The following is a 23,955-nucleotide window of genomic DNA, read 5'->3' on the forward strand; positions in this document are numbered from 1 at the left end:
CTTTAATTGTAAACATAAATCAAGCATTATATCAGTTAGGATGAAGTTCAGCTACTAGTAATAGAAACCTAAATGACAGTGGTTTCAAATGATAAAGGCTTAAAAATGATAAAGGTGTGTTTGTCTCTCACATTAAAAAAGTCCAAGGGTATGGGGTACCTGGCTGGCTCAGTCAGTAGAACATGGGACTTTTGATCTTGGGGTTGTGAGTTCAAGCCCCATGTTGGGTGTGGAGATCACTTAAAAATAAAATTTCAAAAAAAAAAAAAAAAAAAAAAGAAGTACAAGGGTAGCTAACCTAGAAATACTATGGGGTCCACATGCCTGTCCTATCTTTCTGCTCTTTTCCTCTGTTTCTGCCCATTACCCTCAGCACACACCTTGTATCTTCAAGGCTGACTCATACTCACAAGTTGGCTGCTGCAGCTTCAACTGTCACATCAAATTCTGACCAGGACAAAGAAAGGAAGAGGGGGAAAAGGGCTGCTTGCCTCCCAGTTGAGTAAACCCCTTTAAAAAAGAATTTTCCTAGATGTCCATCCAAAAATATCCACTTGCACATTGACCACTTTTATGTGGAAGGGAGGAAGGGAAACAGTTTGTTCACTAAACATGATGACATTCCCATCATGACCCTGTTGTTGAGGAAGGAGAAATTAGATGGGCAATCAGCATCCTCTCCCACAAGTCTCTATTATGATCCAGAAGACTGACACTCAAAGCCAAATAATCGAAAGTCCTATCCTCGAGGAACAGGGCCCGTGAGAGGCGCCTGGGTGGCTCAGTCAGTTTAGCACCTGACTCTTGATTTCAGCTCAGGTCATGATCTCACGGTTGTGAGATTGTGCCCCATGATGGGCTCTCCACTGACAACCAGAGCCTGCTTGGGATTCTCTCTCTCTGTCTGTCTCTGTCTCTGTCTCTCTCTCTCTCTCACTCTTTCTCAAAGTAAAGAAATAAACATTAAGAAAAGCAATGGGTTCAGTGTAAGAGAAATCCTGCCACATTATAGTTGTGTATATACATCCAAGTATTATACTGATAATATAAACAGATTCTATAGGAACACAAAGGAGGGAACAATGAACTTGCTTGGATGTGACATCCAGCAAGGCTAACTCTTAAGCAATGATATCATAGCTAGGGAAAAATCGTCCCGGTCACTAACTTAACCATGAGCCTCACTCCTTGATACTCCTCAGAAAGATGTTCTGCGGGGTTTACGAAGCAATATTAAAACTTCTCCTAGGGAAAAGGAAATGAAAGGGTTTTACAGCAGAAACAATGAGTAAAGTGTGAACCACTGCTTTTAGCCCTGTTGGTATCTGCGTTATAGATCCAGGTGGTCTGATATTGGGTGTATAAATATTTGTGGTAACCAGAAGCAACAGGTCGTTTGGGGAAAGATGTATGAAGGTGGTCAAAAGGTACAAACCTCCAGTTATAAGATAAATAAATAGTGGGGATGTAATTCACAATATGGTGACCATGGCTAACACGCTGTATGGCATATTGGAAAGTTACTAAGAAAGTAAATCCTAAGAGTTCACATCACAAGGAAAACAAAATTTTTTCGTAGCTATATGAGGTGATGGTTGCTAACTAAACTGACTGTGGTATTCATTTTGCAATATATATAAGTCATCATGCCATACATGTGTAAACTTATACAGTGCCACAGGTCAACTACGTCTCAATAAAACTGGAAAAAAAGATGTGAACATCTCATGTTCGTGGACAAGGAACCTACGTAAGGAAGAATGGGTGCCAGGTCGACACACATCATGATTTGTAGACAATGAGAATTTTTAAAAACAATCTTGAATCAGAGAGAAAAACAAATATTTGTGAATATCTAGGATGACTGAGCTTTGCCGTAGAAGGACTCATGTCTAAGTCATTTCTGTGTCCTGAATACTTGGAAAAGACTAAAAGCTTATTCAATGTTTGATGAAGCAATGTTTTCCCTACTTGGGGGCAAAGATGGTCTTCTCTGTTTGTAATGAAGGAGGCTGCATGAATTCCAGAAGATGCTAATAGCTCTCTTGAGATCAAGAAGGGCATTTTAAGGAGAAGCCAACATCCAGAGAAAGGTGGAACAAAGTTAAAGATGAAACAATTCTTGGCCACCTTATTGGGTGGCAGAATTGAGATTATCCTAAAGTCAGAATGTATCTGTAGCCAGTAAATTCCCTTTATCATTTTTTTTTTTTTTGGTCTTTCACTCTTATTTCATATCTTAAACCTGCAGAAAAGAATAGAAAATTATATAACAAGCATCAGTATATTTACAACCCAGCACTTTAAAACTGACATATTTCCTTCCACATATTTTTAAGAAACCCAATGTTAAAGATGCTGTGGAAGCTCTTTTGCAGCACCATGGGGTCCAATGTTCCCATGGCCAAGCAGATAGTTATTTGTTATTTCCATGTTGTAGGGATGGCAAGGCCAAGCTTCTGTAACAAAGAGACACAAAGCTTCCGTGTTTCAAGAATACACAGTTTCATTTCTTTGTCACCCCATCACTCACTCCAATATGAGCAGCCCAGGCGGGAGGGACAGCTCTGTTCTGCAAGGTCCTTCTGGGAAACTGCTTTACTCCTTCCTGTGACTCTTTCATCCCCAGCACTGTCACCACCTGCACACTTGAAGCTACATCACTGCCACTTCCAAATGCCAGCTAGAGGGGAGACAAAGCAAGCTCGGAAGGGATACACTCTTCAGTGGGGACCCCTACGTAGTACACATCCCTTCTTCTTACATTCTACTGGAGAGAACTTAGTCACATGGCCACAGAGCATGACACAGGAAGTGAGGAGCTACTGGCTGGCCAGATGGGCACATGCCTACCTGAGACTCTCCAACAATGGAGGAAGAGGAGAGTGGATTTTGTAGCAAACGAGTAGCCTACTACAGGCCATGCTACCATACCAGTACCAAACATGTATGCTTACCTAAGAGCGTAAAGAAAACCAAACACGCATAGGCCACCCAAACCCAAACATGCTAAACAAGATAACAGTGAATTGCAGGCAAAATTTCTCCTCAATCTAACAGGTATACTTCTAAACTCTCCTTAGTAAATAATGAGGCTGACTTTCGGTGTTCAACGGATACTATTTATCAGCTTATGGAGGCTTCTTTCCAGTCGTACTGTGCTAAGTGTTTTTAGTTCTTAGTTACGAATGTGGGAGGACTTCTATCTTATGCTCTCGGGACATCTATTGAGATGATCATATGATTTTTCTCCTTTAAAATTATTTTTTAATGTTTATTTTTGAGAGAGAGAGAGAGAGAGAGAGAGAGAGAGAGAGAGAGAGACAGCATGAGCCGGTGAGGGTAGAGAGAGACAAGAGACACAGAATGTGAAGCAGGTTCCAGGCTCTGAGCTGTCAGCACAGAGCCTGATGTAAGGTCAAACTCACAAACCACGAGATCATGACCAGGGCTGAAGTCGGACGCTTAACTGACTGAGCCACCCAGGCACCCCTGATTTTTCTCCTTTAATCTGTTAATGATATGTATTGCATTGAGGAATTTTCTAGTACTGAGCCAACCCTATAATTAGTGAGACAAAACTTACTTTGTCTTGTATGTTTTTTAATCACTACTGAATTCAATTTGCCATATTGTTAGGATTTTTGCATTCATGATGATAAATGAGATCGGTTTATACTTGCCTTGTACTGTTTTGTCCAGTTTCCATATCAAAGTTCTATTAGCTTGATAAAATTATGTGGGTAGCTGACCCTTTTAGAGCTAGACTCAGAAGCGATTTGTATAACTTGGGGAATATTTGTTACTCGAAGTTTCCAAAAACTCACCAATAAAACTGTGTGCATCTGTTGCTTTGGGAGGGTACTATTGCGATTCCTGATTCAACTTCTTGAGTTCAGTCAAGTAGTTTATTTTAAATGTTCTTTTCTTTAAAAAAATGTTTTTGTATTTTAGGCTACAAATTTACCTCTAGGTGTGATTTTTGCTGCATCCTACAAGGCTTTATATATGACTTGTATTGTCATTCACAGTTGTCACTGTGATTTTTCTCTTTCACTCGTATAGTAGGCTGAGTAATACTCACCTCCCTTTGGAATATACCCATGTCCTAATCCCTGAAACCTGGGAATATTACTTTATTGGGTGAGGGGAGAAGACTTTGCAGATATGACTGGCTCAAGCATCTTAATATGGAGAGATTATCCTGGATATCTGATTAAATATAATCACATATATCCTTATAGGATAGGGGCAGAGAGAGATTTCATCCTGACCCAGGAGGAGGAGACATATGATCATAGAGGCTGAGTTGGAGTGATATAGCCACAAGCCTTAGAACTTCTGGGGCCCCCCAAGAAACTAGAAGATGCAAGGAACAAATTCTCCCATAGCGCTTTCAAAAGGAGTGTGGCCCTGGAAACACTACGGCTTCAGTCTGGTGATACTGATTTTAGACTTCTGGTCTAAAGAAGTGAGAAAATATATTTCTTTTAGTGTTAAGCCACCAACTTTGTGATAATCTATTATAGCAGCCATAGAAAACTCTTTTACCATGAATTATTTGAAAGTACCTCTCTAAGTTTCCCTATTTGTGTTTGTCCATTTTTATTCTTTTCTGTTGATTTCTACTTTAATCACTTTTAACTGGAAAACCATTATGATATGATACTAGTTATTTGAAATTTGTAGATAATACATTTGTGACATATATATATAATACATTTTTATAAATACCCTATATGTACTTGGAAATAACATATATTCTGCATTTGGGAGTTGTAGGATTGTCTTTATATTTATTAGAACAAAGTTTTATTTTCTCTTCCTATCTTCTTTATTCTTAACAACCAGGGGTCAGTTCAACCAATCATTTCTGGTATATTAAAATATCTCAGGTTTCTTTTTAATTAATCAACTTTTCCTCATAATTCCATCCGTTTTTGCTTTTTGTAGTTTGAGGCTACCTTGTTAGCTGCATACCATTTCACAAATTCTGTATTTCCTCTCCCTAGACCCTTAGGCCCCAGTTCCACACTGTCTCATATCATGGATTTAATCACCAAGTAAGAAGAAATTGATGGAGACCCTGGTTAAGAGGCTGCACTTTGAAACTTTCTCCTCTGTCTTATACATTTGTGGCCTCGAGTCCCACCCAGGCCCAAGCGTTAGGCAGTGAACTGATCTTCAGCTCTTTTTTTTTCTTTTCCTTCTTTTCCTTTTCCTTTTCCTTTCCCTTTCCCTTTTCCTTTTTCTTTCTTTCTTTCTTTTTTTTTTTTCCATTTACTAATGCTTCCCTTGCTTTCCTCAGCACCTGGGACACTTTTATTATTTTTCCACTGAGGTCCTTAGATATATTTATATGTGTTTTGAGCCCTAACTATGTCTTCTTCTTATCTACTATTGGGCTATGTAGTTGGGAGTGCCAGGAGCCATCTTGCCTGGAAATACTCCAGTATTGTTAAAAGTAAGTTGAGTAGAGTGTTCTGTTTTTTGCTACTAAGTGATATAATATAATTCTCTCCATTTTACAGACAAGAAAACTGGGGCAGAGGAGCTAAATGACTATCCCAAAGACCCCCTTAGCTCACAAGCCAAGGATCCAGAAATTCAGTTTAACTCTGCTGGCTGGAAAGTATAGGGTATTTTTCTTTTACTATGTTGCTCCCAAAAGAACATTTCTAAACTCTTGAAAAGAATAGCATTTGTCCTACCCTCCACCAGCCGCTCTGCTTTCTCCCCTCTCTATGCCCATGCTTCTAACTTATCTCACTGATGACGATACCAGAGCCAGATTGAATTGATGTTGCCAGGCCTGGGTTTCCTCATAATTCTTTCTTTTCTGGCTTTGTTTGGAACATATGCTCCCCGTGTGCCTGCCATAGAGAAGATGTGGGCTCACTGTGATTCATGGTTCCTCCATGCCAACCAACCTTCCATAAAGCAGACTCCACACAGAGAAGATCTCTTGAAAACCAACTCCTCTGCAATGTCTGAACCTCTTCTCGCAAATGTGACCATATAGCCTTCGTCACCAGAGACAATTAAGACTTTCTCCTGCCTTATTCTCCATCACTACTGTTCTCTCAGCCTCAACATACACCAATTAGAGTCGTAGCAAAGGAATTTGCTTTCATTTACTGTTTCTTTTGTTTAATGTAACCATCCCAAACTTTGGAACAAACAATGCTCTTTCCTTTCCTCTTTCTTTTCTTTTTTTTTTTCTCCCATTGAGTAGATAAGAAACTGCTGTGTATTGTATTTCCCCTTCTCTGTTGGTAAGATTGTATTTACCACATCATCCTCATGAGCAGGACTGGAGATATCCCACGCCCTAAGAAACTTTCCCATTTTCATAGCATGCAGTCTGAAGATATGAACACAAGTCAAATGAAAATTAAATCAGTTCCAGGAATGTTATGTCCAGTGTGCACAGATAGTTCTTTTAAGAATGAACTCTCTCCTGAGTTAAAATTTTAAGAGGCATGGCAATATAAGTCAATTAGACTATTAACAGTGGCTCCAAATTATAGAATTAAGGGAGTGTGTGGTGACACCAGAATGCATAAATAGGGTTCGTGCAAGTTTGTTAAAGAAATGACGTATCACGGGGTGCCTGGGTGGCAGTGTCAGTTAAGCATCGGACTCTTGGTTTCAGCTCAGGTCATGGTTTCACTGTTATGTGGGTTCGAGCCCCACATCGGGCTCTGCATTGGCAGCCCAGAGCCTGCTTGGGATTCTCTCTCTCCCTCTCTCTCTCTCTGCTCCTCCCCCACTCAGGCTGTCTCTGGCTCTCTCAAAATAAATACACTTTTTACACAAGAAATGACTTCACGGTGAAGTTGGTTTTTCAAAGAGCCTTTCATGGAGCACTTGTTACTTGTTTCCTGAGTTGTTCTCCGAACTAATGGGCACACGAGCACATCAGACGCTCCCTGAGCGCAGTTGCAGATTCCCTGGGCCTCAGGTGTCTCCTAATCCGATGACTGTGGTGCGACCACTTCTGCATGGGCTCTGACTTGCTTCCTGCAGGTGCTGGTGCTGTGCTTACACAAAGGCAGGTGAGGACCTGCTGGGAGCTTAGACACGCAGAGCCTGCGTGGGTGGGGAAAGTGAACTAATTATGGAGAGGCATAACAACTGATAACTGCTGATAACTGCTGCCTCCTTCCCTCCCCGAGTAGAGAGCACCCAGAAACATTTCATCTGGTTCTTTGAGCTGCTCCAGGGGATCAGGCTACCAACAGCCCCGGAAGCAACCAGATACAGGATACACTCGGCCCTGGCCCTCCTTTGGTCCGTGATGGGCTCTTGCCCTTCCCTCTGGCTCCCTGGATAATAGTCCCCAGTGGAAAGCTTGGGCTTAAACCTTGTCTGAAGTCCTGCTTTCTGGAAAACCCAAACACAACGTAAACGCTCAAAAACACACTCCCCTGGGAAATGCCATGCTCTGTATCCCATTTATGAAAAGCTGTGATGCCCATCAACTTCTTGAAGGTTCTGAGGAGTCCTCTACCAAAACAAACAGAGAAAACAAAATTTAAAAAGCCTGCGTAACTGCTTAACTTTGTTACATAAAATTACCAAATTGCCGACATCATTCCACCATGAGACTCATTTGGAAAATGGCTCCTAAAACTTGGTACAAGACACACACCCCGGGAAATGCAAATATTGAAGTTATCATATCTTATACTGAAGATTGGGGGTGTTTCTGAGAGTTTATTCACATGAGAGCTGTAGTGTGTTGAATGGTGGCCCCCAATAAGATATTTCCAAGTCCTAACCCTAGAACCTGGGAATGTGATCTAATTTGGAAAAGATATAATTAAATTAAGGATCTTGAGATGAGAAAATCATCTTGCATTAGCTGGGTTGGCCCAAATCTAATGACAAGTGTTCTTGTAAGACAAAGAAGAGAAGCCACAGGCACAGAGGAGAAGACCAGGTGACCACAGAGGCAGAGATTAGACGTATGCAGCCACAAGCCAAGGGAGAGCTGAGCCACCAAAAGCTGGAAGGGGTAAGGAAGGCTCCCTTCCAGAGTCTCTGGAGGGAGTGTGACCCTTCCAAGACATTCATTTTGGACCTCTGACCTTTTAAACAATAAGAAAATAAATGTCTATTATTTCAAGCCACCCAGTTTGTGGTAATTTGTTATGATGGCCACAGGAAAGTCATACAGGCGTGTCATGCCTGATGGAAAAGACACATGGAAGGGACCTTGCTCATCAGGTGGACCTCTATATTAGGGGTTGGCAAAGTGCCAGGCTGCTCTCCCTGGGGACTGACTCCTATATACAGGGATTTCTGAAGACCATGTTCTGCCTGAGAGCAGAGCAGAAGACAGGAGAGGGCATGGCTCTGAGGGCCTCGGCACTGGTGGACTTGGCTTTGACAGCCCTCAAGCACTGCACACATGCAATGGGCCCAACGTCCTGGCTCTGGGTTTTTCCTCATTTGCAAAAGGTATTGAATGGTTGTTGGTTCCTTTCCAGTTTCAAAGTTCTGGGATTGCCCACAGGGGTCCTTAAACAACAGACTTCCCCAATGTCTTTTCAGTGGTGGTTAACAGAGGGAACAAAGGAAAAAGGGAAGAGGTGAAGAGGAAGAGAGGGAACAAGAGTCTGCTCAAATGATCAGGAACACGCTTAATACCCAAAAATGGATTCACACTTGGCTCATCCAAGTATGAATGTCTAGGCAAGGCCATCTTGTTTTCTTTTCCACCTTGATTGATCTGAACTTGGGCAAGGAAGACTGCAAGCACTTTTCAAAATTTGGGTAACAGTGGTTGAGTAACAGTGTGTAGTATTTAGATCTTGCCCATCGATTGCCTTCCAAAGTTTCACTTTCTTTATGTGTTTTTTTTTTAATGTTTATTTACTTTTGAGAGAGAGCAGGGGAGGGGCAGGGGGGTGGTGGACAGAAGAGCTGAAGTGGGCTCTGTGCTGACAGCAGCAGAGGCCCAGGAGGGATTCGAACTCATGAACCGCGAGATCACAACCTGAGCCAAAGTCCGACTCTTAAGGAACCGAGCCACCCAGGCGTTCCAATGGCTTTGTAAGTACCGAATTACCGAAGCTTCGGCAAAGCTGTGACTTCAGTTATCTCACTGGTCTTCTGCAGCTGGGCCTCAGGGCAGTGAGACAGCTCAGACTCTGCAATGCAGGGGCTCACGCCCCATCGATCATCTTTTGGAAGTTCTAGAGTTTCTTTTCTGTATTGCCTTTCAAACCTGTGACCTGTGACTGCCGCGGGAAAGTCAAGTTGAGCTTTTTTTCAAAAACTGAATTATACTTTAAGAAGGCACTCAGGTACTTCGCTATTTAAACGCTCCATAACAAATGAACAGGTAGTGGTCTGCTTTTGAAAAGCAGCCTCTCTGGGGGCCCCTGGTGTCTTAGAGTGAGCTTGTACATAGCGGGGTGCGCCTGCACATTCCACAAACCTTTTCTGTCTCCTTGGAGGCTCCCTGTTGCCTGCGTTCCTGCCTCGGCCAACCTGCTAGGAGTGAATTTACAGAGCTCTGCAGGACGGCCTCCAGGCTATAGGAAGCAGCAAAGAGATTCTTGAAAAAGTGCCAGATGGAAAACACATGACAGCTTTGGAGTCCTTCCAGAGCCCAGACAAAAAGCACTGCAGATACAGTCATTTCTTCACAGGGACTTGAGAAAAGAGAGAGAGGGAAAAAAAAGGAGTTACTAATGTCTCTTAAATTTTTCCACAGAGTCAGAAGTAAACAGACTTAGAAAAGACTGTATATTTCATACGGAGGTTCTCACAGGATATTTGTAAGATGTTAGGACCGTAGTCTTGGTGGATGGAAGAAAGCCCTGGACAAAAAAACAAAAAAAACAACCCCCTCCCCCCAAAACAGGGGTCCAAATTGTAGTCCTGATGCAGCCACAAGGCAAGTGAGACCTGGAAACTTCAATTTTTCCTCTACAGGTGGGAGGGGAGTGCCTACTTCTCCTGGTTCCTGTGGTGGCAGGACGAGATTGACAGAAATAAATATGGTTTGTCAAGATGGCGTCTTTTGGACGTATGTCAAGTATCATCAGGAAGGTCTCATTTTCCTGAAAGGCATATCCAACCATTCTTAGATGGTTACCATAATTCTCTATGAAGCAGGAAGCAGTTGGGCATCCTAAACTGCCCAAATTCTTTTTTCCCCTTTTTTGAAAAAACAAGTTAATTCTGAGATTCCTCATCTCATGAGACAGCCAAAGATGTATGCGGACTGTGGCCCCACCTGAGTATGCAGTGACTGCAGATTGACATCAGTGTAATTTGCAATTAAGGGATCTGTGGTAATCTCCTGGGGCTATATCCAAAGATCAGGGCACTCAGCTTGGGTGACAGATCGAAAAAAGGCATAACTCCAGAATACTCCCAGTCACTGGAATGTTATGAGCCTACAAACACCATCATATCCCCCCTCACTCATTATGTTCTTGAAAAAATATGTCCTCGAGTGGAGCAAGGACAGTTTTTCCCATAGAAATTATGCCTAATTATGGGTCTCTGTTACTGTTCAAGAGCTTGGCATTCAATGAGCCATTGATATGCTGCAGGAATAAAGATACCACAACTCCAAATCACTGTACTTATTCGAACGAGGAACATTATGTTCCATGTGATGGGACTGTTACAAATAGAAGGAATTTTCTTTTGGGGATAAAAACCAAAAAAAAAAAATTATTATTTATAAATGGTATTATTGTCTACCTAGAAAACCCAGAAGTCTCTATATCTTAATTAGTACACTTGACGAGTACCTACAGCAAGGTTAGTGGCTGAGAAGTCAACGCATTTTTAAATTTTAAAACTGGCCACTAACTTAGGAATACGTTGGTTAGCTGGCTAGCTCGGGAGATCAAGCTTTCCCGTATCTGAATAAATTTGGTGTTCGTAGCCAGAGCTTCAGAATAAATTTGGTGATTCAGGTTTGAGGAAGCAGAGAAACTACGAAGGAGGTGGCGTTGGATGCAATCAGACTCCATTTACATCCTGGCTTCTCCATTCGCCACTCACGTGAATCGGTTTTCTCACCTGTACGATGGAGGCAATGATCACACTCAGGAGAACAGACACTCCTTACAGTTAGCTGAGTCAGTGAGCGCACAGACTGAAGCCATGTGATGTGGGGCTTGGCTTTTCCACTTACACCTACATGACCTTGAACCTCTCCGTGCCTCAGCTTCCTTGTCTGGCAAGTGGGGACAGCAGTGCCTGCCTTATTGGGTTGTAGTAAATATGCAACGAGTTGCTACGGGGAAAGCTCTTAGAACAGTGCCTGGCACAGGGCAAGTATCAGCTCTTAATGCATTTTCATGTTTGCCCAGAAGGCAGCTGTATAAAAAACTGCCTATCCTAAATAATAAACTCGGTTTCACCTTTTTTAAAAAATAGGATCTTAAATCTTAAAGGTGACCCAGGCCAACCTCTTCTTTCAGGGAAAGAAGCTGAGGACTGAGTGTTTCCTCTGGTCACATAGCTGGGTCACCCGGGAGCTCTCACCTCCCAACTCAAAATGTTTTCCTTATACTGCTCTCCTTTGTAAATAAGTCTATATGAAGCCTATGCTATCCGCACCGCCAGGCCAATGGGGCCACAAATCCCATAAACTAGACTTTTTATAGATAAAGAAACGGTAACTCAGCATTTCAGAAACTTGCGTAAAGTTACACAGCTCTAAGTCACCAGAAATTAGTCGATAATGATTACAGTCATTGAAGGAGCCACTAACTAGTTGTATAACCCGAAGCTAGCCACTCGATCTCCTCCTTGATACTCAAGAGAGTGGTCTGTGGGGTAGCATCACCCTAGAGCTTGATAGCAAGGCAGAATCTCAGGCCCCACCCCAGACCTCACTGACTCAGAATCTGCATTTAAAAGTTCCTTCTAGGGGTGCCTGGATGGCTCAGTCGGTTGAGTGTCTGACTTTGCCTCAGATCATGATCTCGAGGTCTGTGGGTTCGAGCCCCGTGTTGAGCTCTGTGCTGACAGCTCAGAGCCTGAAGCCTTTGGATTCTGTGTCTCCCTTTCTCTCTGCCCTCCCCTGCTCACACTCTATCTCTCTAAAAAAAATTCTCTGCATTTATGCCCATTTCTCTGAGGCTCCCGCTGAAGTTCATGGCTACAGAACATAAAACCCCTCTTCTCAGTCCTTAGGCTTCACCTTCGCACACAGAGCCACTTGGAGTGCTTCTTATGCCTCAGGCTAAATAATAATTTTCTGTTCTCATAAACATGGAAGTTTTAGAAGTCAAAGTTGACTTTGAAAGTGACACAGAGCTACACAGAGGTTTTGTTTGCCAAACACTTGCAAATCATTTTCCGTCCACAAAAGCTTTTAAAATGTCAGCAGCCTGCACATCTCTGCCTACAGGGCTGTTCCTAACACAGGACCAGGGCAGTAATTTACTGCCTAGGACCTACCAGCCCCTGGACCCCAGGAAGGTTGTGAATATTTATGGCCCCTCAAGCAAAAGTCTTCTGGAACTATCCAGGAGCAGCGCAGTCCCTTTCACTCTCTATGGCACGGAAATATTTTTGTGAAGGTATTTTTATTTTAAATAAGTGAGCTCAACAAATACTGAGCAAGGATTAGTAAAGTACCTTGAAATGAAGCAGAGGTTAATGAAGACACCAAAAGATTGATATAAAAGATTCTGGTTTTTCTTTTATCCCTTCTCTTTTCTTTCTCTGAGGAGCGAGTACATGGAAAACAGCATTCAGCCTCCCTGGGAATGAGTGTGTAAATCGTAGATCATTTCATGGGCTAAAAACAAATCTGTGCATGTGGGTGATGGTGTGGACTTCATTTCCCTGTGAAGTTACCACGTGAAGGAAAGAGTTAGTCATCGCCCTGCTCCCTCTGTAAGCGAGAAGATGGGAAGGCTATCATGAATTATCAAGAGAGAAATAGAACTTTCTATTTTTCATAAATGGGCCAAAGAGGCATCTGGTCAAATTCAGAGGAAGTTAAGACAGAGCCACGGGCAAAAGACACATCCAAGTCTCCCCAAACATACCACTGTCTAGTTGACTAACACAATATTCTCAAAAATAGATGAAGAAAACAGCACGTTATTTTTCCTCCAGAAAGGGAAATGTAACCCATATCTGAAATGCATTATTGTAGCGTTTTAATTAAAACATACTTCAAACATATATTCAGCTGAGTAATTCATTCCCTCCCCCATTAACCACATTCTTCAAGCACTGAACAGGATGTAAGAAGAATCGCCAAGTCACTACTGGATCATTTCTCGCTCTAAAGTTGCTTTCCCGGCACTGACTGCATCTGATTCTACAAATGAGAAAACATAAAATGATCTTCAAGAATGAAAAGCTTGTATGGAGTTTTGTGCAATAGTGTTGAACAATTGAATGAATACTGTGGCCATAACTAGGTTTTATTTTGCTTTTATATTGAATGAGTTGAAAGAAAATAGAAAAAGCCAAGTCTTTTTAAGAATCCAGAAAATTTTGCAGATAAGGCTGATGGAAATGTTAAAGGACTTCCGGAAAAAGATGGACATTTGTTTAAAATCTAGCTTTTAGCTGCATTTCATTCTTCAAGTCAATGTCTGCCTCTCCTGTTCCCTGCTGTTTTCACATACAGGGAAAAGGGTTTTGAAAAACTCAAGTCCCAAAAGACCCCAAACAGCTATGAGATGTCAAGTAGGCAGTTTCATTTCTAGAAATCTAGATAAACTCATTTATTTTAAAGCCATGGAAATAACAATAACATAAAATAACTGGCTCGCTCTTCATAATAAACGAACAAGCGTAGATGCTCTTGTACACACACATATATACACATAGACAGTACACGTCTTATTTGGCCAAACAAAACTTAAGGGCTTATTCAGTGACTTGAAAGATCATTAGTTTTATCTGGAAATGGGAGAAAAAGAAAAAACATACAACCAGGACTTAAATGCTGAGGCCAGGAAGGCCAGGAAAAAGAAGAAAGCCGTAGTCGAGTATTTTTATCTTCTTCTGTGCATGAGTTCAGCAGGTCACCCATGTCTGTCTCCCACAGTCTGACAAAATGAGTGTCTTCCCTGCTCCTTGCTGCCTCCTCTGGACCGTCCACCCTCCTCCCACCCCACCCCTCATCTCAGCTCCTCTGAAGTCCATGCAATAAATCTATGCCACATGCCAGTCCTCTTAGGGGCAGTCATCTTCAGACCCCCAATCACTCATCTTCATTCCTTGTGGAGTTTAGTTTTTCTCTTATCTTACTGTCATTCTCTCCACTGCTACTTCTATTATTTCAATGTCTACATAGAGAATTCTTCCAATAATCTGGTTTCTTAATTCTCCCTCCCCCTCCTTCCTTTTATGAGCTTGCGCTCTACCTCATTTCAAATGATCCCACTCCAGACTTTATCATTAGTAGTGTGTGCCCCTCCATAATCTTAATTTCAAATATCCCCCCTGATGATCACTACCTCCCATTTTTTCAAATCATTACCTGTGTTCAAACTCCATTAACCAGTTGGCCTTCTGTGACTTCTAAGCGCCTCTCTCCTATTTTTTCAGACCTGACCCTGATCCCTTGCTCTAAAACTATAATCGGTCCCTTGCACTGTCTTCAACTCCCTTTCTCATCCCCTCCATTAGCCACAACCTAACTAAATCCAGCTACTTTGTGTCTACTGTCTCTTCTTGATCTAAATTCTTAACCAAACCTCATTGAGCCCAGATTGCTGGCCAGAAACTCTACACATCTCCCTGGTCAGCTCACACTATCAATCTTTGACTCTACCATTTCATAATTCCTTTTCTATCCCTAAACCACTAAAATTTAGCCCCCATTCCTTTCTTGCTCAGGTAAAGACCTTCTTACTTCAGGAAAAAGAGAGTCAGTAATAAGAGAAATTCCGAAAGTTCCCACCTCCAAATGTGCTAATCTACCTGCATCTGAGCCTGCGTACCATACCTTCGTCCTGTTCCTTTGTCCCTAAGGCCACTCTTCCTTCAGATACTGAATTCTATCCCATCCAGAGTTGTCAAGGGCTCCCCTTCTGTAGTCGTGTCCTCCTTTCACAAAATTGTCTATTCTTCTATCAATTTGGTTATTGCAGTGAGCACCCAACCACGTTGGAATTGCTCCCTTGACAGCCCTTCCCCTTTCTACTACTTGCCATATTTCTCCACTCTTCCACAGCATAAATTCTCCAAAGACTTATCTAAATCTACAGTTCCCTGGGGCACCTGCGTGGCTCCGTCGGTTGAGCGTCCAACTTCAGCTTGGGTCATGATCTCGCGGTTTGTGAGCATCAGGCTCTGTGCTGACAGCTCAGAGCCTGGAGCCTGCTTTGGATTCTGTGTCTCCCGGTCTCTCAGTCCCTCCCCTGCTCATGCTCTGTCTCTCTCTGTCTCTCAATAATAAACAAATGTTAAAAAATAAATTAAATCTACAGTTCCCCTAGTATCTCTTTTAATCCTCTCTTGACCACTTTGCAGTCAGGTTTTGCCACTAAAACTCCTGTCAATCCAATCTAGTATTCATTTCTTGGTCTTCTTTCTTGATCTGCCTGCAGAATTTCTGTCAGTTGCCCTTTCTCTTCTCCTTAAGGCAATTTTTCTCACTTGGTTTCCAGAGCCCCATTTGCTTCTAGTTTTCTTCTTATGTCACTGTCTCCTCTTTCTTACATCCTTTATTGGATTCTTCTCATTCCCCCAACCTCCATATGTTAGTGTGTTCCCAAGTTCAGTCTTCAAATCACCTCTCTTCTCTACTGATAAATACCCCCCATTTAGTCTCGTCTGGAAAATACCATTTACACACTATTACTCCCAAATGTCTGCCTGCAGCTTAGGTCATTCTCCTGAACTCCAGACATTTATCTTCCTGCCTTCTTGAATATCAATCTCACTCTTGATTACCCACCCAAACTCACTTTTTCTCCCACCTTCCTCATCTGGGTAAATGACAAATCCATCTTTCCAGTTGTTGAAGCCAAAATCCTTGAGGTGCTCATTCCTTGACTTCTTTCTCTCAGATCCTTCTTCCAATGTATTATCAAATACTTATAGCTCTATCTTTGGAATGAATCCAGAATCTGGTCACCCCTCAAATCCTTTGTTCTGCTTCTGTTCTGCCATCGTTTCTTGCCCAAACTATTGCAAAACCTTCGTATGTTCTTCCTGATTCCATCTTTTTTGGCTTCCATTTCAGTGTGTGTGCATTTGTCTTGTTTTAATACAACAACCAGAGTGCTTTTAAGATCTAAGTTGGACCTATTGTTCCTCTCCCCAAAATCTACCAAGAGCTTCTATCTCTCTCAGAATAAAATCCAAAGTTTTCACCATAGCTTATACAACTCTGCCTGATCTGCCCCCCTGCTACTTCTCTATCTCATCTCCTGTGGCTGCCTGTCCCCCATCCACTCACCTCTAGCTACGTGGGTTCTCATCACAGGTCATTTGCACTTGCTTCTCTCAGATGTCTGTCCATCTCATTTCATTCAGAGCTTTTCTCCAATGTCAAATTACCCAAAAACTTTCGTCTCTATTCTACTGAAAGTATCCCACGCCCTTCATTCTTTTTCTGTCTACTAACCCTGCTTTATTTTCCCTTGGCACTCACCACCACCTGACATAATACATTTATTTGTTTATTATATTACCTCTACTAGAAAACAAGCTCCATAATAACACTGGTTTTTCTCATTTCATTGCTGTATCCAAAGGTCTCTGAGATATAGTAGATGACCAGTAAACACATATGGAATGAATAAATTAATTTTTAATAAGAACATTTAATAATAATATAAGCCCTGAATCAGATTCAAGTATTGATTTAGCATTAAGCACTTTTTGATCATCTTTTTTGGGCCAGCAAAACCAGCTACAAAACAAAACAATAATAACAACAACAATAAACCCCAGAAACATTAGAATAGGAAGAGAAATTTGCTCGTGAAAGACAACTCTAGTAATTATTTTAAAATATCTCTGCATATACACTAAGATATCCATATCCCAGAACCATATCATAGTCGAAAGGAGAACCCTGAGTGTGACACATAACTGTCGGTTAAAGAAAGATACAAATGGCAAGGAAAGTAAATGCTTAACACATACATGTTGACTAAATGAATTAAGAGGAGATATAGAAATTTTTCAAGAAAATTCACATTTGACATTTTGATTGTCCATAGAAGACCCTGAACCATTGTAAATCTGTTATTTTTTTTGCTGATAATAATCTGTCTCCTTGGCTCTCAAAGGAAAGAAAACAACTCTACACACACACACAAATACATAAATTTTATTCGCAAACTAATATCTTTGGCCAGTTTTCTGACACTGTCTTGAAAATGTTTAGAGGGGCGCCTGGGTGGCTCCGTCGGTTAAGCGTCCGACTTCGGCTCGGGTCATGATCTCACGGTCCGTGAGTTCGAGCCCCGCATCAGGCTCTGTGCTGACAGTGTGGAGCCTGGAGCCTGCTTCAGATTCTGTGTCTCCCTCTCTCTCTGACCCTCCCCCATTCATGCTCTGTCTCTCTCTGTCTCAATAATAAATAAACATTAAAAAAAATTTTTTTTAAAAAGAAAATGTTTTAGATGTGGAAGAAGTTGTTTTGAAACGTTGAATTTATTTACTTTGATTAGATCACAAGAGGGACAATGCAATGACATTGAGATTGGAGAAGGGCTGGTTGTGTTTTGTTTGTGCTGCACTTAATCTGTGTCTTACTCATGTGGAGTGTGGCTGGTATGAGGAACAGGAGACCCTGAACTGAGATACAAACTTGTAACCTTAGACATTAGGACATCCAGTGCCACCCCAGAGAAGAAAATCCATGGTCCCCACTTACCTTTCTGACCTCACATCCTACTCTCTGCCCTTTGGTCACTATGATCCAACTACACCGACTACCTCTCCAATGGTTATTAGTTAGTTACCAATTAGCAATTAGTTATTTCTCTAATCACCAAACATGTTAAACTTCTTTTCATACCTCTTATGTTTCCTTATTTCTAACTTGTGTCAAGCTTTGAACTTTCTCTCTCTTCTGCTTAGAACTCAATCCCCCAGCTTTTCCTTCTCATTCTTCCATCTGAACTTGTGTCACCTCCTCAAAGAAGCTTTAGCTGACCATCCGCTTTAATAATGCACCTGTCCTTCTCAACTCTTTGATATGACCTTATTTTGTTTTCCTCTTAGAACTTACCGCTGTCTGGAATGATCTTGTTTGTTTACTTTTTGATCATACCCTCCTCTCTCTCCCCCAACTGAGCAAAATCTGCAGGAGAACAGAAACTGTGTATATTTTGCTAAGATCTCTGTCACCAGCACTGGAGCCATGCCTGGCACATAGCAAGTACATTTTGGTACATTTACAAGCACATTTTGGAGAAAAAGAAAATGGAATGACTTATCTTTTCTTTTTTTTAATTTTTAATTTTTTTAACATTTATTTATTTTTAAGAGACAGAGAGAGACAGACTGTGAGTGAGGGATGGAGAGAGAGAGGGAGACACAGAATCTGAAGCAGGCTCCAGGCTCTGAACTGTCAGCAGAGCCCGATGTAGGGCTCGAACCCACCAACCTTGAGATCATGACCTGAGCCAAAGTTGGCCACTTAACCGACTAAGCGACCCAGGCACCCCGTGACTTGTCTTTTCTGATTAGGAAAAGATTGGTTCATTGGTTTCATTATCTCTGTAATGAAAAAGCTGGGTTAGATCAGTAATTCTCAAAGTAGGGTCCCTGGATCAGCAACATCAGCCTGGGGACTTGTTAGAAAATTCAGATTCTCAGGCCCCACATAAACCTGACACATCAGAGACCTGTGACTTAGCAGCCCTGTGAATGTATGTTAAGTCTGAGCATCACTGTACCACATGTGTGTACAAGCAGGGGGGAGGGGGTGGGGGAGAGGGAGCGAGAGAGAGAGAGAGAGAGAGAGAGAGAGAAAGAGAGAGAGACAATCTTAAGTAGGCTTCACACACAGCACGGAGACCCATGTGGGGCTCGATTACACCACCCTGGGATCATGACCTGAACTGAAATCGAGAGTCTGATGCTCAACCGATGGAGTCACCCAGGCAGCCCTTTTTTAGCTTTTTAAATTACAAAAGTATTTCACATATAGACTTAAAAATAGAAAATGATACAAAAATCATCAGTCACTAATAACTCAATCTAGCATTTGTTAATATTATGTCATATTTACTCAAAAATATTAAAATATATACACTTCAAATCTATTTGCATGACTTTTTCCCAGTCTCATCCCCTCTCCCCTCTCCAGAGGGAAGCCACGCCAATGGATTCAGTGCTTATCATTTCCTAATTATTTGCCAAAGTACTTGTATAAATCTACATTCTCATTAACAGGCATAAGAACCCCATTTTGCCATGTACTTCCATCATTTGGTACTGTCAGGGATTTTTAAGTCTTGCCAATTGACAGACATGAAATATTATCTATTGGAATATTAATCCGTGTTCCTTTAATAACTAATGATGCCAGCCTTCTTGTGTCTGTCCTCAACTCAGGTTTCCTGTTATGTAGTCAATCACGAATTCTCTATCAGCCATATGGTTGCAAATATCTTTCCCAAGAATGCAACTTTCCCCCCTTTGTTTCTGATGGTTTTTGCTATAGAGAATTTTAATACATTTAACATTTTCTTAATGATAAGCCCTTTCTTATTAACTAAGAAATCCTTCCCTAACCCCAAGGTCATAATGGCATTCTCCAAAACTTTAAAATGAATGTTATACTTTCCATATTAAGGTTTTAATCCTTGATCTGTATATATGATTTGAGCCAGGGATTCTAATGTAATACTTTAGATTGGTATCTTGTGTTTCCTTTCATTCAATATGAAAACAAATGTTATCTATATAACCTTTGCCTTAGTGGATCTTACAGCTTTTTAAGGAACAGAAACAATAAACAAGTAAACAAATACATACATAGTAATAGTGAACGTTTACATAGGGTTTCCGTACGTGAGGTGCTAAGCTCTTTATGACTATTTAAGTGATTTAATTGTCAGAATTCTCCATGAGGTAGGAGTAATTCACATCCTCATTCTACATATAACAAAGTTAAAGCATAAAACAGTTCAATAACTTTCTCAAAGTACCCCAACTATGAGAGAGTTGAGGTTTCAATTCAGATTTTCCTTCACTTTCAGGATCTGTGCTTCTAAACCTGACACCAGATAGCCTCTCATCTGTAGTGCAGGAAACGCTGGGACTGAAAGTCATGTGGGGGTCGGTTACCTCAGCTTACCTCCATCAGGGCTCAGGGGAGCCTTTCAGAAAGGACACCCAGGCTAACAGCTGAAGGATGAGAAGAACACAGCTTCTCCCCGACCCAGGAAGGTGCATAGTTCTGTGTCTCTAGATCTTAAACAATCAGAGAGCACAGAAGGAATGAAGGCGTTTTTCTACCCTTTGGGGTCATGTATGTGTCATCCACATAGCAGACTGGGCCCCAAACACAGCGCTTCTTCTCTCTCAGCTGAACGTCTGACTCTGGGAAACAGCATGGGATGCTCTCTAGATGGATTCTCCTCCTATCCCTGTCTTCCCTCTGCACTGCTGGAAAGACAGAGAAGCCTTTGTGAAATCCACGATGGGAGCTTATAATTACACAGACCCATCTGAACCAAGTCTGAACATATTAGTCAAGGCACTTGAAAAACATTATCTTCTTTCCCTCAAGACACTTCATTCACAGTTTTACCAGACCCTCACGTTATAAATCAAAGAGTAGGTTGTTCTTAAATTGCTCAAGAGATGAGAAGTAGGAGAAAAAACTTCCTCATGAACCATGGAGGAAAGCTGGAACTTTTTGGAAATGGCCCTGAAGTGTTAGGTTGGTTTAGGTCCCTTGTTAGCTTGTTAGCAGGGCTTGCAGTACTCACTCAGAAGTATGGGGGGTCTCCCACTTGACCCATACAAAGGCCCCTCAATACCCCTTACAAACCCACCTCTGCTCTTCCCCACATTTTTCTTTCCATGTCCCTCTGAGGTCACGAATCACATTTTCTGTGATTTCTTGATTCCTGTGAATCAAGAGATATAATCAGTATGGGCAAAGGTCCTAGAGCCCCCTCCTGAAGCATTCTATAAGTCCAGTGTAATGCTTGCACTATTTCTGAGTCCTGAAAGGATAAAGATAAAGATAGGAGTCTGACTGCAAGTAGAAAGCCATAACCTGGGCTGAAGAAACGGACACCTCCTTGACCCCATAGTTTGATGTTAGAAGCCCTGGCCAATCAAGGGTGTCTGATGTCACCTGGCACAAAATCCATCCAGCTAGCACCATCTAGTTCTCAACTGTCTGATAGTGTCCTATGACCTGGAGAAGATTTATAGTTATGCCTTAAGAATCCTGTCAGTGGGGACTGTTTTAGCTTTCTCCTGGGCAGAGGTGAGATTACACTATTTGCGCCTGCTGAGGCTCTCATTATACTGAGTTAGTAATATAAAATAATACACTCCAGACATTTGCCGGGGAGAATGATGTCAGGTGAACATGGGCCCGTTACTTATTCCAAAGTCCAATGGAAAGAAGCAGTCTTCAAAACTGTTTGAAGGATCACTGTCAATTTTCTCTTCTAGGTGTTCTAAACTATCCCCCTGGCTTAGGAAGATTAGAAAGGAGCCAGCTACACAGATTTCATATTATTGGATCCCTGAAGAATTGATTTTTATGAATTATGCTTTGGGGATGCCAAGAGCCTAAATAAAAGGTCATTACTAGAAAAAGCCTTATGAAACTCCAACATCCAAAGAAAGGATACTGTTGAACACATCGATCATTATGTCTTGTTTATGAGTATCCCAGAAAGAATGACCTGGCTTTAGTAAGAACACTAGTTAGAGCTTTTCTCAGTAACGCATTTTGTTGTTTTCCATCTTAAAAATATTATTTTTTAACATTTATTTATATTTGAGAAAGAGAGACAGAACACAAGCAGGAGAGGGGCAGACAGAGGAGACACAATCTGAAGCCAGATCCAGGCTCTGAAATGTTAGCACAGAGCCTGACATGGGGCTGGAACCTGTCAACCACGAAATCATGACCGGAACCAAAGTCGGATGCTTAACTGAATGAGCCACCCAGATGCCCCTTAAAAATATTATTGATTGTCTTTTGACCAAGTTCATTGGTTCAAGCCAACCAAAACAGGTTTAAACCAATACCCATTTTTAAAGCTTCATCCATTCCTTCATTGTATTCTTTTCCTCACCCATCTTTCTTCTTTCACCTAAATTATATTTGCCATCATACCTTATGCATGGTGTTATAGTCAGCTAACTCATTCCTGAAATTAGGAGGAACATAAATTAATAAATAATTTTGTAAGATCTAAAAGCTCAATGAACTTTAACTTCTACATATCCTCGTGGTTAGTGCCTGGAAATGGTGAACATTGTAAGTTATATCACTTCTTAGAGACTGTACCTTCCAATTTTTTAAAAAAAATTTAAATGTTTTATTTATTTTTGAGAGAGAGAGAGAGAGAGACAGAGCATGAGCAGGGGATGTTTTATTTATTTTTGAGAGAGAGAGAGAGAGAGAGAGAGCATGAGCAGGGGAGAGGCAGAGAGAGAGGGAGACAAATAATCCGAAGCAGGCTCCAAGCTGTCAGCACAGAACTCGACACAGGGCTCAAACCCACAAACTGTGAGATCATGACCTGAGCTGAAGTCAGACGCTTAACTGACTGAGCCACCCAGGTGCCCCTCTACCTTTCAAATCTTAAAGGAAGTGATGGGGCAGTTCTTTTCTGCTACGCTTCCCTATACCTACAGTTCCCATCTTTATTTTCTTGACCTTCAGGATGTAATTATTTGGAATTTCTGGTTGTACCCCTTGTCTGAATCACTCAGGTAACATTTAGAACATGCTGTTATATTCTAAATTCAAAGTATTCTGCCTTTAATATGGCCATGGATAGATCAACAGAGAAGATGAGGTCATTATACACCATACTTCTTAGCCTCATTCTTTCCAACATTGGATTCTTACACTACTCCTTCTTTCCCCTTGTATCTTATTTACATTGGAAGTTCTACCTTATATGTAAATGTTGTTATAGGCCAATAACTCCTTTCTGGAACTAGGTAGAATATAAATTAATAAATAATTTGTTATGGTCTGAAAGCTTGGCAACCTCTAAATCATAAATACCCATGAGGTCACAGGCCTTCAAACAGACCCTTTGGTGTTACCACACTTGTGGTAGCCAGAATAATCCCTCCCCTAAAGATGTCCAATCCTAATTTTCAAAACCCGTGGATATGTCATATACACAGCAAAAGGGACTTTGCTGATCTAATTAAGACTATGGCCCCTGACTTGGGGGAATTATCTGAGTGGGATAATAAGAGGGAGGCAGGTGCATGGGGTTCTGAGAAGGATATATGATGATGCAACTAGAGATAAGATTCAGAGATTGGAAGATGGCTACATTGTTGGCTTTGAAGATGGAGGAGGTGCCACAGATCCAAGCAATGCAAGCAGCCCCCAGAAGCTGGAAAAGGCAAGAAATCTAGAGCCTCTAGAACAAATGTTCTTGCCAACACCTTTATTTTAAGTCCAGTGAGACTTCTGACTTCCAGAACTGTAAGAATAAACTTTTGTTGCTTTTTCTAAGTTTATTTATTTATTTTGAGAGAGATAAGGTGAGAGAGAGAGAGAGTGGGAGAGAGAGAGAGAGAGAGAGAGAGAGAGAAGAGGGGCAGAGAGAGAGGGATAGTGAAGATCCTAGGAAGGCTTTGCGAAATCAGTACAGAGTTCCACATGGGGCTCAGTCTCATGAACCATGAGATTATGACCTGAGCTGAAATCAAGAGTTGGAAGTTTAACCAACCGAGTTACCCAGGCACCCCAAATTTGTGTTGCTTTAAGAGAGAAAGCTTGTGATAATTAGTTAAAGCAGCAGTAAGCTAATACAA

The sequence above is a fragment of the Panthera leo genome, chromosome D4 (assembly GCF_018350215.1).
Source record: "Panthera leo isolate Ple1 chromosome D4, P.leo_Ple1_pat1.1, whole genome shotgun sequence".
Taxonomy (NCBI): Eukaryota; Metazoa; Chordata; class Mammalia; order Carnivora; family Felidae; genus Panthera; species Panthera leo.